Raw genomic sequence first — 12,903 nt, 5'->3', positions numbered from 1 at the left:
TACTCTGGGACAGATGAGGTGAGCCTTCCTCTCAAAGAATAAATGATGGCTGGAGTGGATGGAAAGTCTAGATTAGGCTCATTTATTCATCTGGGGCTCAACCTTTCTTTTGACATTCTAGCATTAATCTAAAGCAGAAAGAGTTTATTTCAGTTTTATTTGCTGGTGTCTCCTTAAAGTAATGTCTGCAGTTGTCATGTTGAGAAGCAATTGGTTTGGGTCAGTTCTAACTTGGAAAGGACAGAGTATATAGGTAGAGTGAGAATTTATGACATCTGGAAGTTGGGCATAAGGGGTTTCATGGATATTATCCAAAGCAAGGGTTATAAGAAGTTTACATGGGTTGTATACTCTATCTCTCTGGCTTCTGGAAGAATAAGTCACTGTAACTGTACTGATCTTGAACTAAACATCCCCAAATTTCCTGATGGCATGGCCAGCAGAATTAGGCGGTGACATGGGATAAGGATCAGAGACTTTAAAAGGCACTTCTTTGAGTTTTCCCTTACAAAGGATCAACAAATCCTGTCTCCTCAAATTCACTTACTCTTTTTATCTGTCCTTATCACAGTGCTGGATACATAGTAAGAAATCAATAAGTTCTTTTTTGTTTGATTAAAAGTTGCCAATGTACAAACACAATTCTCTGTCAATATTTATTCAACAAATATATATTAATTCCTACAAATATATATTAATTCCTGTGCCAGGCCAGGCACTAGAGATAATGAAAAAAATAAACATGGTCTCTCCTCTCAAGGGGCTTGCATTCTAGTGGGGGAACCTGGTGTTAATTAAATAATCATGCAAATAAATACATAATCACAAACTGTGATACAAGCCATGAAAGAAAACTAGAAACTTAGAGTGGTTTTAATGGGAACATGTAATTGGGTCTAAAGATCAAGAATATCTTCTCCAAGGAAATGATGTTTCAGCTGAGATGTGAAGGTAAGTAGGAATGAACTCCTTGAAGGAAGGGAGTGTTCCAGACTAAACCAGACTAAACAAACAAACAAAAAATCTGGAAGGATAGGTGTGAAGAAACAGGGTGCATTATAGGAGATGAGGACTCAAGAAGCAAAGAGGAATAATGTGAGATGAAGCCAGAGAGGTGGGTAGCAACCAGATCATAAAGAACTTTATGATCATATTATTTGCTTTAAAAGTCTTTCTATTTTTAAGAGTAATTGAAAATAATGACCAGAAGAGGATCATGGTCTAAACTGTTTTTAAAAACATCACTTTGAGAAATGGATAGAGGACAGCCCCAAAGGATGCTGTCCAGGGAAGAGATGATTTTAGTTTGGACTAGAGTGGTAGTGGCTAAAACAGTATGATCTCTTTTGAAGAGATTCAAAAAATATTTAGAAGTCTACATTGATAGGACTTGGCAATTTATCAGATGTGCGTAGTGCGTTTGCTTGTGTGTGGGATAATAAAGAGAGCTGTCAAGGATAACAGTCCTAGTTTCCTGCTTTGGTAGCTGAATGAATAGCAGTGTGACTTCTTGAGATAGCACTGGTGGATGACAAGATTTAGAGGAAATATCACGAGTTAAGTGTTTGGTATGTTTACTCTGAGGTGCCTTGGAAACATTCAAGTAGAGAGGCTGAAAGGCAGTTGGAGCTCAATGGAAAGATCTGGCAAGGATTGGAAGAACTGTAAGTTGTCTTGCCCAACAACAATTCCCAACTCTCTTCTCTTTTGCCCACCCATACTATACAGGCTGGATAAGCAGCACTCTGTTTCCTTGTCTCTTTTGTATATAGTGGTGGTCATGTGACAAAGATCTGGTCAATGTGACATAAGATTGAGTTTTTAGGGCATTGTCAGTAAACCTTTGTTCCCTGAAACATATGCGACCTCACCTCTGCCTTATTCTAACTCTTTGAATATGGATGTTGTGTCTAGAGCTTCAGCAGCCGTATTGTTGCCATGAGAGAAAATGCAGGAGAGTCATAAGGACTTCAGCAATAATGTCACTGAACAGCTGAAACAGGCCAGCAAAAGCTACCTCCAGACTTTATGAAACAAAAACAAAACTATACTCATTTCAGCTACACCTTTTCCTATTACTTACAGAAAAAATCATTTCTGACTGATATTGGTAGAGTTATAAATTTGACAATCATCAGCATATAGACGATGAGTAGAGCCAGAAGCCAGAAGAAGTCTCTGCACAGATCTGAGGAAATCCAACCATTAAAGTCTGGCTAAAAAACAACAAGCAAGAACAGGGTACTAAGAAAGAGTGTCAAAACACGTAGGAATTAAACCAGAAAAGTGTTTAAAACAAAGAGGATGTGTTATAAGATCTTGGAAGATGGAAGAAGGTGTTATAAAAAGGAATGAATGGTTAATGGTGTAAGACACTGCTCTTAGCTGACTCCTAAAATACCTACTAGACTTAGTGACATGTAGGTCACTGGTGACTGTGATGAGAGTTAAATGGAAAGAGTAGGCCAAGAAATGGAAATAAGAGATACAGATAACTCTTTTGAAAGCTTGGGCTGAAAAAGAAGAAAGGGTGACAGGGGAGTTGAGTGCAGTTGGGTTCTGTTTTGTTTTTCAAATGGGAGAGATTGGAGAAAGTTTATACATATGGGTACAGGATCATCCAGAACAGATGAGGAAACAGAAAAGAAAAGGGTTATTGATAGTATGAGATTCCCAAGAGGGTGAGGGCAATTGGAAATCATAGCACATATGGGGATTGGCCTTAAAATGTCAAAAATATAGACTCATAGAGTCAGGTAAAATCTGATCAATGAGATATCCTAAACATAGCCAACCTCTTAGAGATGATCACCATTGCTTTCTGGATGTACTGATTATATAATTTACAATATTAAAGAAAGCACCTCCATGGAATTGTGGAGAGATCCTGTGGTGATCTAGGGATATTATGGGACAAAGAGAGCAAACCCACTCTGCAGTTGCCCCATGGGGTGACTTTTATTATGTGGTGGATATATCATACTCTCAGTCTTGATGAGTATGATGATCAGTTGTATATGTCAACTTAACCAGGCTACAGTCCCCAGTTATTCCATCAAACACTAATCTAGGTGTTGCTGTGAAGATATTTTACAGATGTGATTAAAGTCCATAACCAGTTGACTTTAAGTAAGGTAGATTATCCTACACAATCTAGATGGACCTGATCTAATCAGTTGAAAGACCCTGAGAACAAAGTTGAGGTTCCCCTGGATGAAGAAGAAATTCTGTCTGTGGGCAGCAGTTTTAGCTCATGCTCTAGAGTTCCAGCCTGCCCTCCTGATAGCTTGCCCTATGGATTTCAGATTTGCCTACCTAGCACCCACAATTGTGCCACCAATTTCTTGCAACTAATCTTTTAATACATACCTTTTCTTTTAAAAAAATTATTTATTTATTTGAGGGTGGGGAGGGGCAGAGGCAGAGGGAGAAAGAGAATCTCAAGCAGCCTCCATGCTGAGCAGAGCCCAACGCAGGGCTCAATCCCAGGACCCCGAGATCATGACCTGAGCTGAAATCAAGAGTCAGCCATTTAATCGACTGAGCCACCCAGGTGCCCCAACATATATCTTTTTTCCTGGTTCTGTTTCCCTGGTTGAACCCTAACTGATACAGCCCACAGTATTACAGAGACCTTATTTGTTAGAAAAACCAACAGTGGTCCTGACTCTCAAAGGCAGACCATTGAAATGGTTAACTGAAATACCAGAAATACTTGAAGTCCATGTGATTGGCACATTCTCCTCCCATAGCCACACTCACATCATCAGAAGACCTATGGAGTCAAACATGGAAACAGGGACAGTTGGACACCAAACTATATCAGGCTGAGAGGGCCTATGCATCCATCTTGCCATAGAGACCCCTCATTGCCAGGAGAAGCTGAAATAAAGTCCCTTTGATAAAGCTCTCTCCCCACAGGGGTGTTAGGACAGTCATTAACAATATTTGCCTCCCTGACTTCCCCTTTTCTAATGGTTAAGTAATGCCCTCTTATGGATAGGCTTCTTTTGCATATTTTGATACTGATATGTTCAATCCAATTCAATCTCACTGGCCTGGGCCTCTTTCTACCTACTTCCAATGGTCCTTGCACATCTCTCTGACCCCATTCTGTGTTGATGTGACAAACGAGCTCCCAGAAGGCAGTGATTTCCCCCTATTTTGTGAAAGCTCACCAAAAACTTTTATGAAATTAGCACTGCCATCCTGGACAGAGGGGTTGGGGCAGTTGGGGGAATATGCTTTCATAGTCCAGAAAATTGCAAAATAGACTGAGGCTCTCAGACTGACCCATTGTTCATCATCAAGAAATTAGTTAGACTCCATTACACAATCCATATCCCTACTTTTAACTTTCCCCTTTAATATCAGTGTTTACAACATGCCAATCTGCTTGCTGAAGGCCTTGTATACATTAGTTTCTATAATCATTATAACAAATTTATGAGGTCATCCTCATAGTATAGATGAGAAGTCAAGGCTCTTACACAAGTTGCCCAATATTACACAACTAGTAAGATGTGGGGATTGGGTCTGGGGCCAGGCCTGCCTGAACCCAAATCTGGTGCCCTCCCTCACAGCACTGTTTATATCTGTTCCTCTGGCAATTAGCTATATCTACTGTGAGGCCACAAGGAATCAGAAAATTGTTTTTTTAATGCCAAGGCAGATTTCCTCCTGGTCTCCTTTGGAATCTGATATGCTTATGTTAAGCACTGTTTTCATTCCTGGTCTCTCTTTTTCTGCGGTACATGATTACATGATGTTAAATCTATTTTTTTCTTTCTTGAGACCAAATGTATATCAGTTCTTTCTAATGTCTCATCTTCCTCTTTTTCCCCTATATCTCCTCTTCACTCTCATACAAATTCAAAAGATGGTATGTGATGCTTTGAGTTTCAAATAATTTATCAGCATCTAAATTTTTAAATTTTTAAAAAAATCACAATTTTGTTGCTATTTTTTGACATTTTGCTTTAAAAATCTATTTATAATTATAAAGTGTATTTATTCTATCTAAAGAACTTTCATATACATTATTTTATATGATCCTTACAGTATCTTTAGGAACTCAGTAAGATAGATATTATTGTCATTTTTCAGACCAAGAAACTGAAACATAAAATTTAAGTAATTTTTCCTTTTCTGGCAAAATAGATTAGATGTATGTAAGTTTACCCGATAATACCTACTAGGGCTAACTCACTGAATTCATACAGTTGAACACATGGAAACTTAATGGAGAAATAAAGTCATCCAATCACACAACAGTGAGAACAAACAAATAAAATTAATGTGAATAGTCCCTAAAAGGAAAATGTTAATTCTTCAATTAGACCAATCTGGTCTTGGCTAAACCAGATGATACTAGCCCCAAATTGCCATAATTGAATTACTCCATTTGACCTTAATTCTTGGATTTTTCTGCATACTTTTGTGAAGGTAGGCATAGATGAAGAAGTAAGTTTAATATGTATATATTTTTCAAAAAGTAGCCAGAAAACAAAGCCAGGTAAAGGCATATTCTAAAATTCCCCAGAAGTTTCATTTTATTCTTTATGTTTCCTCCTTCTCTCTTCCTGCCTAACTAGCCCCCACAATACCACACACACTCATACACACTCTCTCACACACACATATCTGCATGCTCCATAAATAACTCAGCTGCTCTACAAGCACTAAAGGATATTAGAATAGCTCATTGACTTTCTTAGGTATGCTTTCCTCTCCTCGCCATTGAGTCTTCTTTGCTGATGAAAAGAAAAGACATTTATTTTTCCTCAGCCCCATCTATTGAGGGCTTTTATTTAAAACACTGCTAAGGACATCAAGTGTCTAGAACAATCATGTACAGTTAACCACTAGATGCACAACATTCAGATTTTAAAATAGCCATCTCCCAAGCAATTTGACTAAAATGTAATGCTTATGGGGAGCCTTCCAACTCTGTGCTGGGCTTCTTCATCCATTTAGGTGTAGACGTGAGCATATCTCTGAGGCAATGTGTCTTTGTGTGCTTGTGTGTGCCTGCTTTCCTAATAATGTGTGGATGGCATTATTGAAGTCACAAAGCTACTTAACTTTTTGTGATCCTTTATCTTGAAACTGCTTCAAAAACAAATTTTTAGGGGTTTTGACTTTGGAAATTAAAAAAAGAAGAGGAAGAAGCAGCAGCTAAAGAAAGAAGAAAGAAAAGAAAAGAGTAATGAAAGGGAAGTCACTATTACTCAATCTGATCCGGATATCCAACCTTTAAAAAAAAAAAGTGCTCAAACCCCAAACCCAACAACCAAGAAAAACTCCAAGAAAACAATAGATATTTTAAGCTGAAAGTGTTCCAGATCCCTCTGACAAAGAGCCTCCCGAGGATTACAATGCAGTCAATGTTGCTTTAATTAAATTTAATGCTGTGTGAAATGCACTCCAAGAAACTTTGATGAATGACTGGGGCAATTCACGGAGCTCACTAAAGGGCATCCAGCCCTTGCCGGGGTGTCAAGCCACGATGAATTGGTTAGTACAGGCATGTTTATAGACTGCCTCGGGAACCTTGTATCTGTGTGGTAATGTCAGAGATAATGTTATGATTCGCTGGACCTGAGGGGGCTTTGATGACACGGTTAATGAGATGTCCCAGAGAGCATCCCAGCAGGTTGTGCGCAGACCTCCCACATCAAACGAGGCAGGCTTGCCCCTCCAGAGCTGCTGCCCTCCAAATCCCTCAGCTGGCCTTTTCTTTCCTTAGGGTCTTTCCTCGCTTTTCTCTTTTTCTTTCCTTTTCTCTCTCTCTCTTTTTTTTTCTTCTTAGTCAACATTCACTTTGTCTGGCTGTTGAAATTCAAAAGTTGTTAGTTTTTAATTTGGCTTCTTGTTGACCTGACAGTGAACAAAAGATTTTCTGGGATTGTGTAGAAACTGGGAGGGAAAAAAGGATGCCAGGAAAGGGTAAAGAAAAAAGAAAAAGGACCCTAGTCTAGAGAGATAACACAAAAACCACCCTACTTAAAAATAAATAAATAAAATGGTTTTGTTCTTGTGGACTTTGGATATAATTTTGTCATATGGTTGGAGGCTATAATAGGAGAACTGAAACTTCATTTGCTTTACTCAAGTCTAAAAGAAGAAAAATTCAAAAACTCCATTGATAAAAATGGAAAATTTGTTAGCCAAGGCAAGCACATAAGCAAGTAATTCATTTATGATTATAAGGGACACAGTTGTATTTCTAACAATTTTTCTCCTCATCATAGTCCGTGGGTGGAAAAAAATCCTGCTGGGAATTGAAGAAAGTAATGGTGGCTGGTAAATAAACATGCTTGGAATATATCTATCTCTGCAAAAGTCCCCAGACAGGAAATGAACAGACAGTATTACCTCATTAAAGAGGATATGCATAGCATTGAAGGGGTAACAGAACTATATCAAATAACCTTTCCTGAGAAAGAAAATTGTTTTGTTTATTTTATACTTTAAAGGCATTCCAAAATATTTGCCTGTCTAAGTGTAGCCAAATATTTCCTCCTTGGGGAGAAAGCAGTCTTTATTATTAATACTTTAATATTTTTTCATAGAAGAACAGAGCAAAACTATGACTCTAACATTTAAACTTCATAAATATATTTGCTACTACTTTTCTTATTTCTACAGAAATCACTTGAAAATTCCTAAGAAAAACAAACAACAGAAGTATTTCACTTTTTTCTATTGTACTCTTCCTTAATTTTTTATAAGTACTACTGAAATATTCTTCATTCTTTATTGCTAAAGGGTGATTGATCCAGATAGAAATCCTCTTAGGGTAAGTGACATTTATTTAAAAATATACTTGCTTTTGCCTAATAACATTATAATTAGGTTAAAATTAAATCACAGGAACAAAAGTGCTACACATGGTTTGCTTGCTATTTGCTAAACAGAACAGAAAAGAAGCAAGAAGCTAATCTATTTTAAGATAAGTATAGCTCCAAGACGGTATGATAAAATAATCTTTGTACACATTAAGGATCAATTAGTATTGCCTGTAACTGGAATCTTTCCCACAATTATAACACAAAGGGCAGAAGATCTCAGCTAGGATGAGAAATGTATAGCTCAGTTGTAAGTTGGAGAGAGTTATGTTTTAGGTGAAATGGTATTATTTATTACAACCAAGTTGAAGTATGGGTTGATAAAAGAATAAACAACAACTACTTAGTAAAGCAAATGATTTCAAAATATTAAATATTTCTTAAAATGGAGAAGAAGAATTAAATTTAAGCGATTAAAAGGGAGGGATATTTAATAGTGGAACTGGAGGTAAATGTGATGCCTCTTTTCTTCGTAGGTGTCTTCATAAAGTGTATTTGCTTGTTTACACATCTATGCCAGGCTCAAAGTCCCAACAACAGACAAACTACCTGTGTGCTTAAACTTAGCATAGAGTATCAGACAGTGTCAGACAGGACTCTTTCTTTTTCAAGTGACCAAAACCCAACTCGACCTGGTTTAAATAAAGTTTTAAAAAAGGAAATGTATTGGCTTATATTAGTGGAAAGTCTAGAGAGATATGTGCTGTCAGGTAGGGCTGCATTCAGATTTCAAGCATTATCCTCAGAACTAGCTCTCTCTGCTGTCCTCTACTTATATGGATTCCATCTGTAATTCCACATGATCACAAGAAACCTGCAATTGTTACTGCCTCACATTTTTCAGGTTCAAGTCAAATGGATAGTCAGACCTGAGATTCACTCTGACTTCATGGGCTTGCATCATGTGCCCACCCCTAAACTTATTGCCATCACCACAATTTGATGCATTAATTGACTTAGGGCTGGATCACATGCACCACCTCTGGAGCTTGGAGTAGCATCCCATACAGAGTACCTGGACTAAAAATAGGGGGAGTACATACCCAAGTAAAGAATTATACTCTGCTGGGGCGCCTGGGTGGCTCAGTTGTTAAGCATCTGCCTTCGGTGCAAGTCATGATCCCAGAGTCCTGGGATCAAGCCCCGCATTGGGCTCCCTGCTCCGCGGGAAGCCTGCTTCTCCCTCTCCCACTCCCCCTGCTTGTGTTCCCTCTTTTGCTGTGTCTCTCTCTGTCAAATAATAAATAAAATCTTAAAAAAAAAAAAAAGAATTACACTGTGCTGCTGGCATAAGGGGAGTTCTATGATAAAGAAACAAATAAAAATTGACTCCAATATGCCATATCTCACCATTTTTGCAGTAAATATTCCACCCTTTTCACAATTTGAGAAATTTACCCATATAGGTTTGGAATGAGAGTAATAAAAGATAAAGAGGCTATGTCTCCTTAAAATGGAGTTAGGAGAAAGTACCAGTTGTCTAACATATTTAATACCTAAGTACAGTTGTACAAATACTCCTTGCACTTACAAAGAACAACATCAAAAGTGAAAGGAAGCACCTGGTGATGTTGCTATCATAGGAAAATCTAGGTTTAGCTCATCAGCCTCTGTCCCATTTTGTGCATCCTCTTTTGAGTTTTAGGTGGTTAAAACCACAAGGAAGAAAAGAACCAGGTAGTTGGGCCTCAGTCCTACTAGGGCAGGCAGCTGGACTGGAAGAGAAGGAAGAGTGTGGCCAGGCAAATGGCAGGACACCAGGGCAGTTACCTTTCTGAAGCACCACCAAGTGACTATAATGCAGCATGCACCAGTGGTGAAGGCAAAAAGAAATTACAGGCACAGATGGAGCAGGGTAAAACAAAGCCTCACGTAACACATGAGGAGATGGCATGCAGTGTAAGATGGCTTATAAAGCATACACTATAAATCCACAAAGTTCAAGAGTTTTCTGGATTGGGATCAAGACCAGGAAGGTCTTTGACTCTAAAAAGTGATGTTTCATTAGTTGCAAAAGAGGGGCAAGTTTAAAAACACTTAATAATGATTAGATAGAAGGCATTGGTCTGAGACTAGGTAGTGTACTCATTTACATCTAGCTTCAGATAATACTTTTGTAAGTGTTAATACAGAAACAAGATAGCAATTGTTTATTAAAATAATGAAAATTGTGAATTGTAGTGTTTTTTTTAAAAAAACTAGAATTGGTTAGATTATTTTCATTCATCACATACCTCTCTCTGATAGCAAGTACAAAATAGCACACAAAGGACCCTGTAGAAAGTAAACAGCCTCAGGAGAACAGGCATTACAAATTCAGTGCTAATTCAGCAGCTGTAAATGTCACAGGTTTATCCACTATGCTACTAGTTTTGGCTGCCTTGCTTTTTTCTTAACCTTCTAGACCCTCAGTATGAACAGATTTCACATTTTGTGTTTTAATACCAAAACATTCTATTCTTCACAATAATAAGAAAGATCTCTGAAATATAATAATAATTATATATTACTCTTATGTAATAATCATGATAATTAAATGAGATAGCTTATAGTCCTTCACATAGAACCTAACACAGGGAGTGAGTCACTTAGCAGGTGACTCGTTCTGGCTGATTGCCTAGCTGGCAATATTAGGGGTCTTCTGAATATGTGGGTTGGTGACAAAGATAAATATATCCATCCTAGAAAGGTCTGATAAATTTCATAAATTATCTCCACAATTCTACTGTACACTCCTGAAGGCACAAACTTATAGTTTCCTCAAAGCTGAACAACAGAAAATACAAAAATTGAGAGCACTGAGGTAAAAAAAATAAAAAATAGAAAGATGAGAACTTTTCTTTAAAAAAAATAGAAAGGTGAGAACTTGGAGTTTCTGAAAATAGATATTTTGGCATATGGTTCCAAAAATGTATAAATCACTTGGCTGAGGTTGGTACAAAAGGCTCCCAGATATGATGGTGCTTGAATTGGATTTTAAAGAAGAGTAAGGACACACAAAGATAGGCATTCTAGATAGAGGATCAGCAAGCACAAAGGCATAGAGATGGGGTTTCTGTATTGCTATAGAATAATATCATATGTAGATTTCAGAGTACAGGTCTTTCACCTCCTTGGCTAAGTTTATTCTAGGAATTTAATCTTTTTGGTGCAATTATGAATGGAATTGCTTTCTTAATTTCTCTTTCTGCTTTGTTAACAGTGCATAGAAACACCACTACCAATGTCTGGGTGTTAATTTTGTATCTTGCAAACTTACTGAATTCATTTTTTATTTCTAATAGTTTTTTGGTGGAGTCTTTAGAGTTTTCTATGTATAGTATCATGCCATCTGCAACTAGGAAGGTTTTACTTCTTCCTTACCAATATGGATGCCTCATTTCTTTTTCTTGACTATTGTGGCTAGGACTTCCAGTACTATGTTGAGTTAAAGTGCAAGGGTGGACATTCTTGTTTTGTTCCTGATCTTAAAGGAAAAGCTCTCAGTTTTTCATCATTGAGTATGATGTTAGCCATGAATTTTTGACATATGGATTTTATTATGTTGAGGTATGTTCCCTCTAAACCCACTTTGTTGAGAGTTTTTGTCATAAATTTGTTGAACTTTGTCAAATGATTTTCTGCATCTATTGAAATAACTGTATGATTTTTACCTTCTGTTTTATTGATGTGGTGTAGCATGTTGATTGATTTGCAAATATTGAACCATCCTTGCATCTCTAGACTAACTCCTACTTAATTGTGGTGTACAATATATTTAATGTATTGTTGAATGAGATTTGTTAACATTTTGTTGAGGATTTTTGCACATATATTCATCAGGGATATTGACTTGTGGTTTTGTTTTGTTTTGTTTTTTTGGTGTCTTTGTCTGGTTTGGGTATCAGGGTAATGCTGGCTTCATAGAACGTATTTAAAAGCTTTTCTTCCTCTTCTACTTTTTGGAATAGTTTGAAGAATAGGAAGAATAGATATTGATAAATGTCCATACTATCCAAATCAATCTACAGAACCAATGAAATCCATATTAAAATACCAAGAGCATTTTTCATAGAACTGGAATAAATAATACTAAAATTTGTATGGAACTACAGAAGACTCCAAATAGCCCAAGCAATCTTGAGAAAGGAAAATAGAGCTGGAGGTATTAGATTCCAGAATTCAAGATATACTGAAAAACTATAGTAATCAAAACAGTATGGCACTGGCACAAAAAATAGACCCATAGATCAATAGAACAGAGTAGATAGCCCAGAAATAAACCCACACTTATATGGTCAATTAATCTGTGACAAGTGAGGCAAAAATATACAATGGAAAAAAGAGAGTCTCTTCAAAAAATGGTGCTGGGAAAACTGGACAGCTACATGTGAAAGAATGAACCTGGACCACTCTCTAACACCATTTACAACAATAAACTCCAAATTGTTTAAAGACCTAAACATGAGACCTGAAATCATAAAAGTACTAAAAGAAAACATAGGCAGTAATTTCTCTGACATTGGCCATAGCAACATTTTTCTAGATATGTCTCCTAAGCAAGAGAAACAAAAGCAAAAATAAACTATTGGGACTACATCAAAATAAAAAGCTTTGCACAGCAAAGAAAACCATCAACAAAACAAAAGGCAACCTACTGAATGGGAGAAAATATTTGCAAATGATATATATATGTCAGTATATATATAGCAAGGGGATAATATCCAAAATACATAAAGAACTCATACAACTCAACACCAAAAACAAACAAAACAAGCAATCCAATTCAAGGAATGGGCAGAGGACCTGAATAGACATTTTTCCAAAGAAGACATACAGATGACCAACAGGCACTGAAAAGATGCTCAACATCACTAATCATCAGGGAAATGCAAATCAAAACCTCAAAGAGATACCACCTCATACCTGTCAGAATAGCTAGAATCAAAATAACAAGTTGGCAAGGATGTGCAGAAAAAGGAACCGTCATGAGCTATTGTGAGCCTTGATGGGGAAGAGGTGATTGGTGAAAGAAGAGCCAGACAAAAAAGGGAGACAAAAAAAAGGTTACAGA

Source organism: Neomonachus schauinslandi, chromosome 2 (genome assembly GCF_002201575.2).
Source record: "Neomonachus schauinslandi chromosome 2, ASM220157v2, whole genome shotgun sequence".
In the NCBI taxonomy this organism is placed as follows: Eukaryota; Metazoa; Chordata; class Mammalia; order Carnivora; family Phocidae; genus Neomonachus; species Neomonachus schauinslandi.
Note: the sequence above shows the minus strand (reverse complement) of the source record.